At 34.2% G+C, this 11,962-nt stretch overlaps 1 long non-coding RNA gene across 1 annotated transcript in view; it reads right to left on the reverse strand.

The window, feature by feature from the left end:
- LOC108531826 (uncharacterized) overlaps positions 1–8,367 on the reverse strand; it is a 32,144-nt gene extending 23,777 nt beyond the window's left edge. The window contains exons 1-2 of the long non-coding RNA XR_001886293.1: positions 8,332–8,367; positions 7,758–7,836 (exon numbers count right to left, since the gene is read on the reverse strand). This is a non-coding gene — a long non-coding RNA (uncharacterized LOC108531826). The remainder of the gene's footprint in view (positions 1–7,757; positions 7,837–8,331) is intronic.
- Positions 8,368–11,962: the final 3,595 nt, after the last annotated feature.

Raw genomic sequence — 11,962 nt, forward strand, 5'->3', positions numbered from 1 at the left:
CTGGCTCCTTGATGGTATCTATGGGCCTTCCTGAAATTTTCATAATGTTGCCATCCTGAAGGGGAGGACAGAAACTTGGCTAGTTTCGCTACCTACTGATTGTAGAGCCTGAAGGCTTGAGTGAACATAGGCAGTAGCCAGACAGTGGTCACCATAGGCTCTGTGTGAGATCCAGGGCTGTGTTGGCTTAGGTCTGTCTCAGCACAGTCCCAGTGGTGGTGACCACAGAAATGCTTATGTAATACATCCCCAACTCCATGCAGCTCAACATAGACAGGGAGACTCTGTTTGTTTGGGGAGAAGTAAGGGAAAAGAAAAATAATCTCTTCCTGGTAGTCAAGGGAATTCTCCCAGATCTAACCCAGGAAAACCAAGAACATCTCTTCTAGTCTGCAAGAGTCACAGCATTACTGAGCTTAGGGTGTCCCTTAATGTAGATATGACTGCAATGACCAAAGACTTAGATTATAACACCCATGTCCCTTTGAATATTTGGAAATTCTTCCCAAGACGGGTGGCTACAAATAAGCCCAGATTCCAACACTACGATAAACACCAAACTTTTCAATCTCAAGACATTAACAAATACCCACAAAGGCAAAACCATCCAGGAAAATATGACCTTAACAAATGAAATAAATAAGGCACTAGTGACCAGTCCTACAGAGACAGAGATATGTGACCTTTCACAGAAAGAATTCAAAATAGCTGTGTTGAGGAAGCTCAATAAAATTCAAGATAACATAGAGAAGCAATTCAGAACCCTATAAGATAAATTTAACAAAGAGATCAAAATAATTGAAAAGAATGAAGCAGAAATTCTGGAGCTGAAAATGCAACTGACATACTGAAGAATGCATCAGAGTCTCTTAACAGCAGAATTGACAAGCAAAGGAAAGAATCATAGAGCTTAAAGACAAGCTATTTGAAAACATACAGTCAGAGGACACAGAAGAAAAGAGAACGAAGAAGAATGAAACATGCCTGCAAGATTGAGAAAATACCCTCAACAGGACAAATCTGAGTAACTGGCCTTAAAGAGAAAGTACAGAGATGGGGTGGAAAGTTTATTCAAAAGGAAAATAACAGAAATTCCCAAACCTAGAGAAAGATATCAATATTCAAGTATAAGAAGGGTAGAGAACATCCAGTTAATTTAACCCAAATAAGACTATTTCAAGATATGTAATAATCAAACTCCTAAAAGTAAAGACTAAAGAAAGGATACTAAAAGTAGAAAGACGAATGAAACAAATAACATACGAAGAGTCTTCAATATGCTTGACAGCTGGCTTCTCAGTGGAATCTTACAGGCCAGGAGAGAGTGGCATGGGACATTTAAAGTGCTGAAGGGGAAAAAAATACTTTTCTCTTGAGATAGTATAATCAGCCAAAAATTCCTTCAAACATGAAAGAGAAATAAAGACTTTCCGAGACAAACCAAAGCTGAGGGATATTGTTAACACCAGACCTGTCCTACAAGCAATACTAAAGGGAGTTCTTCAATCTGAAGAAAAAGGATATTAATGACATTAATGAGCAATAAGAAATTATCTGAAGTTATACAACTTACTGGTGATAGTAAGTACATGGAAAAAGAGAATATTAGAACACTGTAATGATGGTGTATAAACTACTCATACCTTGAGTAGAAAGACTAAAAAATGAACATATCAAAAATAATAACTAAACTTTTCAAGACATAGTATGTATAATAAGATAAATAGAAACAACAAAAAGTTAACAAGCAGGGGAATAAAGTTGAAGTGCAGAGAGCTTTTATTAGTTTTCTGTTTGTTTATGCAATCAGTGTTGCCTTTGGTTTAAAACAATAGGTTGTTAGACATTATTTGCAAGCCTCATGGTAAATTTGAATCCAAAAACACAACAGATATACAAAAATTAAAAGCAATAATTAAAACGTAGAACCAGAGAAAATCACCCTCAGTAGCAAGAACAGGAAGGAAGGAAAGAAGGAAGACCACAAAACGACCAGAAAACAAATAACAAAATGGCAGGAGTAAGTCCTTAATAGTAATATGGAATGTAAATGAACTAAATTCCCCAAACAGAAGACACAGAGAGATTGAATATTTTTTAAATGACCCAATAATCTGTTGCCTACAAGAAACATACTTCACCTATAAAGACACACATAACCTGAAAATAAAGGGATTGAAAAATATATTTCATGCAAATGGAAACTAGAAAAGAACAGGAAAGCTATACTTAAATCAAACAAAATATATTTCAAGAAAAAAACTATAAAAAGAGACAAGGTCATGATACACTGATAAAGGGGTCAATTCAGCAAGAGGGTATAACAATTTGCAAATATATGTGCACCAAACACTGGAGTACCTAGATATATATCAAATATTATTAGAGATAAAGAGAAAGATAGACTCTAATACAATAATAGCTGGAGACTTCAACATCCCACTTTTAGCATTGGACAGATCTTCCAGAGAAAATCAACAAAGAAACATTGGGTTTAATCTGTACAACAGACCAAATAGACCTAGTAGATATTTACAGAACATGTCATCCAACAGCTGCTGAATACACATTCTTCTCCTCACAACATGAATCATTCTCAAGGATAGCCCATATGTAAGGGCACAAAACAGGCCTTACTGTATTCAAAAAATTAAAATTATTTCAAGTATTTTCTCTTACCACAATGGAATAAAACTAGAAATCAATAACAAAAGGAATTTTAGAAAATGTAAACACATGAAAATTAAACAATACACACTGAATAGCTAGTGGGTTAATGAAGAAAATAAGAAGGAAATTAAAAAAAAAATCTTGAAACAAATGATGTTGGAAAGGTAATATACCAAAACATACGGAATATAGCAAAAGTTGTTCTAAGGAGAAAGTTAATGGCAGTAAGCACTTACATCAAAAAAGTAGAAAAAACTTCAAGTAAACAATATAACAATGAATATTAATAAACTAGAAAAGCAGGAGCAAAACAGAATTAATAGAAGAAAAGAAATAAAAGAGCTCAGAGCATGAATAAAGGAAACAGAGATAAAAATATGAACAATCAACAAAAGGAAAAGTTGCTTTTTTGAAAAGATAAATGAAATCATCAAAACTTTAGAAACACAGAAAGAGAGAAGACCCAAATAAATAAAATCAGAGATAAAAATGGAGACATTACAACCAATACTGAAGAAATTCAAAGGATTATCAGAGGCTACTATGAGCAGCTATCTGCCAATAAAGTGGAAACTGTAGAAGAAAGGGATACATTCCTAGACAATGCAACCTCTTAAAATTGAACAGTGAAGACATCTAAAACCTGAACAGATCAATAGCAAGAACTGAGATTGAAGCCAGAAAATAAAGTCTCCCAGCAATGAAAATCCCAGTACTTGATGGCTTATTTTGCAAAATTTACCAAACTTTTCAAGAAGTAATATCAATCTTACTCCAACTACTCTGAAAAATAGAGGATGAGGGAATATTTCCAAATCCATTCTATGAGGCCAGTATTACCCTGACACAAAAGCCAGACAAAGTCATGAAAGAAAGAAAGAAAGAAAAAGAAAAAGAAAGAAAGAAGGAAAGAAAGAAAGAAAGAAAGAAAGAAAGAGAGAGAAAGAGAGAGAGAGAGAGAGAGAGAGAGAGAGAAAGAAAGAAAGAAAGAAAGAAAGAAAGAAAGAAAGAAAGAAAGAAAGAGGAAAGAAAGAAAGATTCTACTGTGCAGAATCCCTGATGAACATTGATGCAAAAATTATCATCAAAATACTAGCAAACCAAATTCAAGAACACATTAAAAAGATCATTCATCATGACCAAGTGGGATTTATCCCAGGCATTCAAAGATGGGTCAACATATTTAAATCCATCAACATGATACATCATATCAACAGAATGAAAGACAATGACTATATTATCATTTTAATTGATTCTAAGCCAACATTTGATATAATTCAGCATACCCTCATGATGAAAACCTCAGAAAACCTGGTATAGAAGGAACATACCTCAGCAAATAAAAGCCGTATATGACAGACCCACAGCTAATATTACATTTAATGACAAAGATGGAAAGCATTTCCTCTATGATCTGGAACACAAAGATGCCCACTTTCCACTGTTATTCAGCACAGTACTGGAAGTGCTAGCTAGAGCAATCAGGCAAGTGGAAAGAATAAAGAACATCCAAACTGGAAAAGAAAGGTCACATTATCCTTGTTTGCAGATTATATGATCTTATATTTGGCAAAACTACAGATACCACCAAAAAGCTGTTAGAACTGTTAAACAAATTCCGTAAAGTTGCAGGATACAAACTCAAATTACAAAAAATGTAGCAATTTTATATGCCAATAGTGAACAATCTGAAAAAGAAATCAAGAAAATAATCCATCTATAATCACTACAAATAAAATAAAATACCTAGGAATAAACTTAACCAAAGAAATGAAAGATCTCTACAATGAAAACAGTAAAATACTGATAAAAACAAGTTGATGAGGACACACAGAAAATCGAAAGATATTCCGTATTCATGAATTGCATCAATATTGTTAAAGTGTCCACATTACCTAAAGCAATCTACAGATACAGTGCAATTGCTATTGAAATATCAATGACATTCTTCACAAAAATAGGAAAATACTCTTGAAATTTATACAGAACCATAAAAGACTCAGAAGAGCCAAAGCTATCCTGAGCAAAAAGAACAAAACTGGAGGAATCACATTATTTGACTTCAAATTATAGTACAGAGCTACAGTAACCAAAACAGCATGGTACTGGCATAAACACAGAAACATAGACCAATGGAGTAGAAGAAATCTATACATACACAGTGAATTCATTTTCAACAAAGATGCCAAGAACAAACATTGAAGAAAGGACAGTCTCTTCCGTAAATGGTGTCGAGGAAACATGCAGAAGAATGAAACTAGACTTCTCTCACCACATACAAAAATCAAATAAAAATGGCTCCACAACTTAAATCTAAGACTCCAAACTATGAAACTACTGAGACAAAGCACTGGAAAAGCTCTCCAGGACATTGGAATGGGCAAAGAGTTCTTGAATAATACCCCACAAACACAGGGAATCAAAGCAAAAGTGGGCAAATGATATCACATCAAATTAAGAAGCTTCTGCACAGCAACAGAAACAATCAACAGAGAGGAAAGACAACCCATAAAATAGGAGAAAATATTTGCAAACTGTCCATCTGACAAGGAATAATAACCAGAATATATAAGGAGCTCAAACAACTCTACAAGAAAAAAAAAAATCTAATAATCCGATTTAAAAATGGGCAAAATATCTCAATAGATATTTCGCAAAAGAAGACATACAAATGGAAAACGAGTATATGAAAAGGTACTCAACATTATTAACCATCAATGTGCAAATCAAAACTATGAGATATCATCTCACCCCAGTTAAAATTTCATTTATCCAAGAGACATGCAATGGCAAATGCCGGAGAGGTTGTGGAGAAAAGGGAATCCTTGAACTCCGTTGGTGGGAATGCAAATTAGTACAACCACTCTGAAGAACAGTTTGGAGGCTCCTCAAAAAACTAAAAATAGGACTACTGCATGATCCAGCAATCCTATTCCTAGGTATACTCTCAAAGAAAGGAAATCAGTATATCGAAGAGACAGTCTCTGAAAACCCAAAATGAGTCCATTACAGAAGTCATACATTGGGCAGAAATGACTTGGTCTTTTCTGTGGCAATGACTGAGGTCTGCTCTGCAGAGTGTGAACTTAAATTCAAAGCTGAAGCATACCCAGGCCTGAATAAGTTAAAGCCAGGTACTGCCATATAACCATAGTTCTAATAGCTGGGCAATGTGTATGTAGAATGTTCTTTTTTTTTTTTTTTTTTTTTTTTTTTTTTTTTGAGACAGAATCTCACTCATTCACCCAGGCCAGAGTGCAGTGGCATGATCTCAGCTCACGGCAACCTCCTCCTACTGGGTTAAAGTGATTCTCCTTCCTCAGCCACCCCAGTAGCTGGGATTACAGGCCTGTGCCAACATGCCTGGCTAATTTTCATATTTTTAGTAGAGATGGAGTTTTGCCATGTTGGCCAGAGTGGTCTCAGACTCCTAGCCTCAAGTGATCTGCCAGCCTTGGCCTCCCAAAGTGTTGGGATTATAGGTGTGAGCCACCGCACCCTGCCTGTTTTGTCTTAAAGTAGGTTTTGAACGGTACATGTCCATGTTTGTCACATGTGACATTATTCACCCATCTGTTGGTTGTAAGTTTCATTACATAGAGATTTTTGTTTCATTCACTGACTTATCATCTGTGTCTTTAAGAATGCCAAGTATGAGTGGAGCTAACTAAACATTCATTGAGTGAATGAATGAAATCTGTCTGATTTCTGTGTCCATCTCTCACTTTTTTCTGAATACTGGCATGGATCAAGAATGTAGTTTATTTGACACTTTCTGTCTAAGAAATGTATATAGCCTGTCTCACAGTATTCTGGTAAGGATCATATTCAATAAAGTACATAATTTGATATCAAAATTTTCAAAGCACTGCACAAATGTTCAAAATCAATAGTACCAAATACTACTGCCATTTTAAAATTACTATTTCTGTCCTTTCCTTTTGTTTTTATTAAGTATTGCTTTTAATTCACATATTCCAGTTTAAAGGGTATCTATTCTTTCTTTCCATTTTATTTCCTGCCATACAATCTAACACATCTTACTCATTTATTATTACTTCCAAAAGAAAATAGTGACAGTACTACATGAAGATAGATAGATGAAATGCAAATTGGAAATTATTTTTCTAAGACAGCTTATATAAAACATTTGTTGGCCGGGCGCGGTGGCTCAAGCCTGTAATCCCAGCACTTTGGGAGGCCGAGAGTGGTGGATCAGGAGGTCAGGAGATCGAGACCATCCTGGCTAACATGGTGAAACCCCCTCTCTACTAAAAAATACAAAAAACTAGCCGCGCGAGGTGGTGGGTGCCTGTAGTCCCAGCTACTGGGGAGGCTGAGGCCGGAGAATGGCGTGAACCCGGGAGGTGGAGCTTGCAGTGAGCTGAGATACGGCCACTGCACTCCAGCCTGGGCAACAGAGCGAGACTCTGTCTCAAAAAAAAAAAAAAAAAAAAAAAAAAAACATTTTGTTGTGTGAAAACTTTGAAACCAGAAACTACAGTGTAGTGTGGACATTGTAAATTTGTCACTGATAGTGAAAATGAACTCACTATCTTGCACTCAACACACATTCCACTAACTGCTCTTCTGTGCATTCTAAGAGGCATCAATTCATTGGATTCAGCCTCGACTGCATCACGCCTACTGAACTGGGTGGTCTTTCAGGGCAGCCTAAGCTACCTTGGCCATAACCCCTCTGACCTGATTTCATTGTGTATGTCTTCCTTTTAAGTTACCTTAGACCTTTTCAGTTAACTCCTCCCATGCCTCAACTCCTTCCTAAATGGCTGCCATTCACATTACTTAAATATATTTAGAAATCCTAGTAAAGCATTACATACAAGGTAACAATTGCAGCCAACTTTTTTGGAGTACTTTGTGTCTAATCCTGTGTTAGTTCTTTTCATATATTATCACATTTGGTTCTCACAACAGTACTGTGAGATAGGTATATAATTATTATCCTCTTAATTTTATAAAACACAGAAAAGGAAATGAAAAGAAACAGCAATTTTCCCAGATTACACAGCTACTAGGTAGGAGAGTGAATATATGAACAGAGGTAAAATGGCCTAAAGGCTCACCTTCTTAATTGGATTGCTCAACTGCCAGCTTAGTTGTTATTGGTATTTCATCAAATACAGCATAATTATGTAACCTGTTCTGAAATATTTAATATCTATTAATTATTAAATAAGAAACAATTCAGTCTGACATTCAAACTTGTCTGCAGTAGTACAGACTAATTCTTCCAATTTCTTCTTCTCTTCACTCCTCTCTCACATTTTTTCTTAGCTGCCAAAGTATTCAACTAGTTTTCTCACCTCTAACCCCTATATATAAATGTATTTGTAACTTTTCCCAGTTCTATATTCTTATACTGGTTAAATTTCATCCATACTTCAAAGAATACATTTTCAAAATAGAGTCCTCTCAATCCTCTATCCAAAGTGCTCTTTGAGAAGTGACCTTGTATTAGAATGCGTTGTACGTACTGCTGTCTACTACGCATATCTAAGCTCTATTCTACAACTGTGCCCTTCTTTGAGAGGAGGGTGTATTACCGTCTGAGTCTTCATCCTCACCACTTTCAGCACAGTGACTTTCATATAATATGTCCAATAACTGATTGCTGAATTGAAAGAAACCAAAACCAACCTGGTAGAAATCTTCCTTGTGGCCAATGAGAAAAAGACACACTGAGAATGACGTCATAGATGATTACAATGGTTTCTATATCTACAACGGATATGTCCCAAGACCTCCAAGTTAATGCCAAATCATAAATAGTACCAAAACCTATAAATACTATGTTTTCTTCTCTACATACCTACCTATAAGTTTAATTTATAAATTAGGTACATTAAGAGATTAACAACAATAACTTATAATAAAATAGAACAATTGTAACAATAACTGTAACAAAAATACGAATGTGGTCTCTCTCAAAATATCTTATTGTTTGTAATATTTTCAGATTCTGGTTGATCATGGGTAAACGAAATCAGGAAAAGTGAAACCACGTATAACGGGGGAACTGCTGTGCTCTGTTTACAGCATTCTCTATTTTGGAATGAAATTTTCACTCACTTTGCTACAGAGGCAAATACTGTTTTCTTATCAAATGTGTTTTGTTTTTTAATTCTAATTCTAAAAAGCTCCCTTTGCAATAGAAGTGAAGGAATTTTAGGAATGGTGCATTCTATATTGGCACGATACTCTTTGTATTTTTAGAACCAACTTCGGATATTACTTAACTCCACGAAGGAAAAAAAATGCTGGCACCAGATGCAAATCACATCTGCTGTCACAACTATTTTCATAGGTTCCTATCTTTCTTCAAAACGGCAATAGAAAAGCTGTGCACAGAACAGAATCCTGAAATGTGGGAGCCTGCCCAGGCGCCTCACTGTCCTTTCTGTCATATTATAAATGAAACAAAAAGCACAGGCAGTTGGCTCCAGGTCTGACGGCCAAAAGTAATACATAAAATGTTTAAAGGTATGTCTTTTTCAAATAGGAATGTCTTGATATTCCACAAAAATAAACATATTAGTCCTAACATACAGCGAAATCATATACAGTAGTGGCAAGTTTCCTGATAGATGCGATCAATTCAATTCAATTCTTAAATAGTAAGTCCTAGAAAATATGTGGAAAGTCATGGTGTAAGGGGAGAACTGCCTTTGCTTCCAAAATTTACCCAGGGGTAGTTTAATTTTTATTTAAATCTTAGCACTGGAGGCTTAGAAGAACAATGTGCAGTAGCGGAAAAAACAGGTTTTGAAACCTGACCTGATAAAAATACTGACTCCGGCATTTCATAATTGGAAGATGGTTCCATGTTACTTAATTTCTCTAATAATTTATAAAATGAAGAAAACATTAACTTTTTTTGTATATATATAGTAGCTGTTAAAGATAGTCATCTTGTCTAAAACATAAGTGTTCCGCAAATTATAGCTCATTCTATTATTATTATCCCTATATGTAAATAATGGCAAAAGGCATTGACATTCTGAATCGTGTCCTATGGAAAGGGAACAAAGACTGCAGGACCTCATTAGAAATTTCCTTCGAGTTGAAAAGAGTCAAGTCACCTTCTCTCGTCTGGTCCTCAGGCCTTCACTCTAGTGGAATCATCTCCCCAATAATAAATTAAAATAAGAAAATAAACAAACAGCAACAAAAAAATCATCCAAATGGGAGATGAATAAAAACTCTGGAAAGAGTTCAATACTTTTCTCCTCGCTACTTCTAATTTCCAGTTCTTTGAGATAATTGCCTATTAGTATTCATCCCATTAGGCAGCCAAAGTGTTTATAGCAGAGGAGAATGACAACTGCTTTCCCAGTCCTAATTTTAAACTGGGATAAAGATTACTACCTGACTATACTTATTAGCTTTTATTTTTAACAAATTACCCTGTAACATTAATTAATTCATTTTTCATTTTTTCTTCAACTGACATAACCAAGTGTAGTCTACATGCCAGATGATACAATGTATATAGATTTGGATTTTAACTTTAAGAAGCCAAAACTTTAGTATTTAAAACAAGAGGGAAAAAAGCAGTTACTGGTTCAGAGCTATTTAGGCTTCTGTAAAACAGTAAAGAAAATTTTTAAAAGTATTTTTTTCTGGATATATTACCATATATCCTAACATATATGCTAATATATCATATATTGTATGTAAACACATGATCCTTCACTTGCGATAGATAACTCAACTGGAATTCATGAGCTAAATCAAAGCTTCTAGTTTATATTTTACTTTTATCTGTCAAAAAATGATGTGGAGAGCATGGAGAAGATGGTTCAAAGAGAATAGAAACATACTATAAATAAAGATATAGCAAGGGTAATTTAACTTCTCTGTATAAATTCAAGTCACTGAGCCCAGTTGAAGTTTGTAGGAGTTGGGAGAATTTGCAAAAGTGCTACAAAACTAATATTGACAGTATTTGTGAAACCAGGAAGAATAAGACAATCAGTGAAAAGTGAAAGACTAGCAAAAGTTTCTCCATGTAAGAAACTAAAGTTTCTAGCATAGATGGTTCAATAGATGATTTTTACATCTTATAAATAGAAACATTGACCATTAGCAAGTGGCATATATTTACACAGAAGAGAAGTCAATTCACCCTTTAAAAAATCCTAACTTAAACAGTGCATCAGAATTGGATTAAGTTGTATACCAAAATCTCTCTTCATGGTTTTCAAGAAGAATGCAAAGATGTATCAAGAAGTAATTGTACAGCTTGCTGGTTTTAAATGTAGACTAATATAAGTTAGCAGGAACATTTCCAAATGGGTTTAATAAATTTTGTCTTTAGTCTTACTTGCCCAGAATTTTAATGGCATAAATTTAAAAGGTGTAGCTAATAAGTTCTGTATCAGAATCAGAATATAAAACTATTTAAACATGTTAGATTAACTCTAACATAATGGAAGTAACTGGATTATTGTAAATTAATAGATGTCCGTGTCATGCAAATTACACAAACAAACTCTACTAGGATCAAGTGGTAAGATTGCTTTAAGAATGGCATGTAGGTGCATATTTTAAGGTCAAACTTAAAGTTTGAAAGAATATTGTATATAATTAAGTTAAAAATATTTCCTCCTTATTAATGATTATTGTTATATTGTATATAATTAAGTTAAAAATCCCACTGAGTACAAATATTTCCTCCTTATTAATGATTAACTAGCTTTAATCCTAAGAGAGGGAATCAGATTCTCCCTTTGCAAATATTTTCTGTGTTCCTTCAATCTAAAGTTGTGCAGTGAAGTAAAATTGATCATAGCACCATAAAATATATTAAATAATGTATAAACAATATATCAAATAATATATAATTGCATATATATGCAAACAATATATATTGCATATATTTGCATGTTATATATAACTAATCACTTTTTACATCACTTACACGTATAAAATTTTATCCAACCAACCAAACATTTTCAGCATAAGGTAACCTCTGTATCAAACTAAGTTTCTTGTTGTCAAATGGTATATGCATAGATCATAGTGTGGAATGCAGTGGAAATTGACCCAAAATAAAATTCAAATATTTCAAAAGAGGTAGGATTTTATACAAAAAAAAAAAATGTGATGAAGAATGTTTGAATTGCATCCAAAATCTTTACAAATGAGCATCTGGCTATTTAAGCCAATCAATTTTGAAGCAAAATCATAAAATATTTATGACATGCTGAACATTTCCAAAGAGAACAACTTGAATATCAAAGAAATAAAAGAGGAACCTGTAGTAATT

This window comes from Rhinopithecus bieti, unplaced genomic scaffold, assembly GCF_001698545.2.
Source record: "Rhinopithecus bieti isolate Rb0 unplaced genomic scaffold, ASM169854v2 scaffold_9015, whole genome shotgun sequence".
Lineage (NCBI taxonomy): Eukaryota > Metazoa > Chordata > Mammalia > Primates > Cercopithecidae > Rhinopithecus > Rhinopithecus bieti.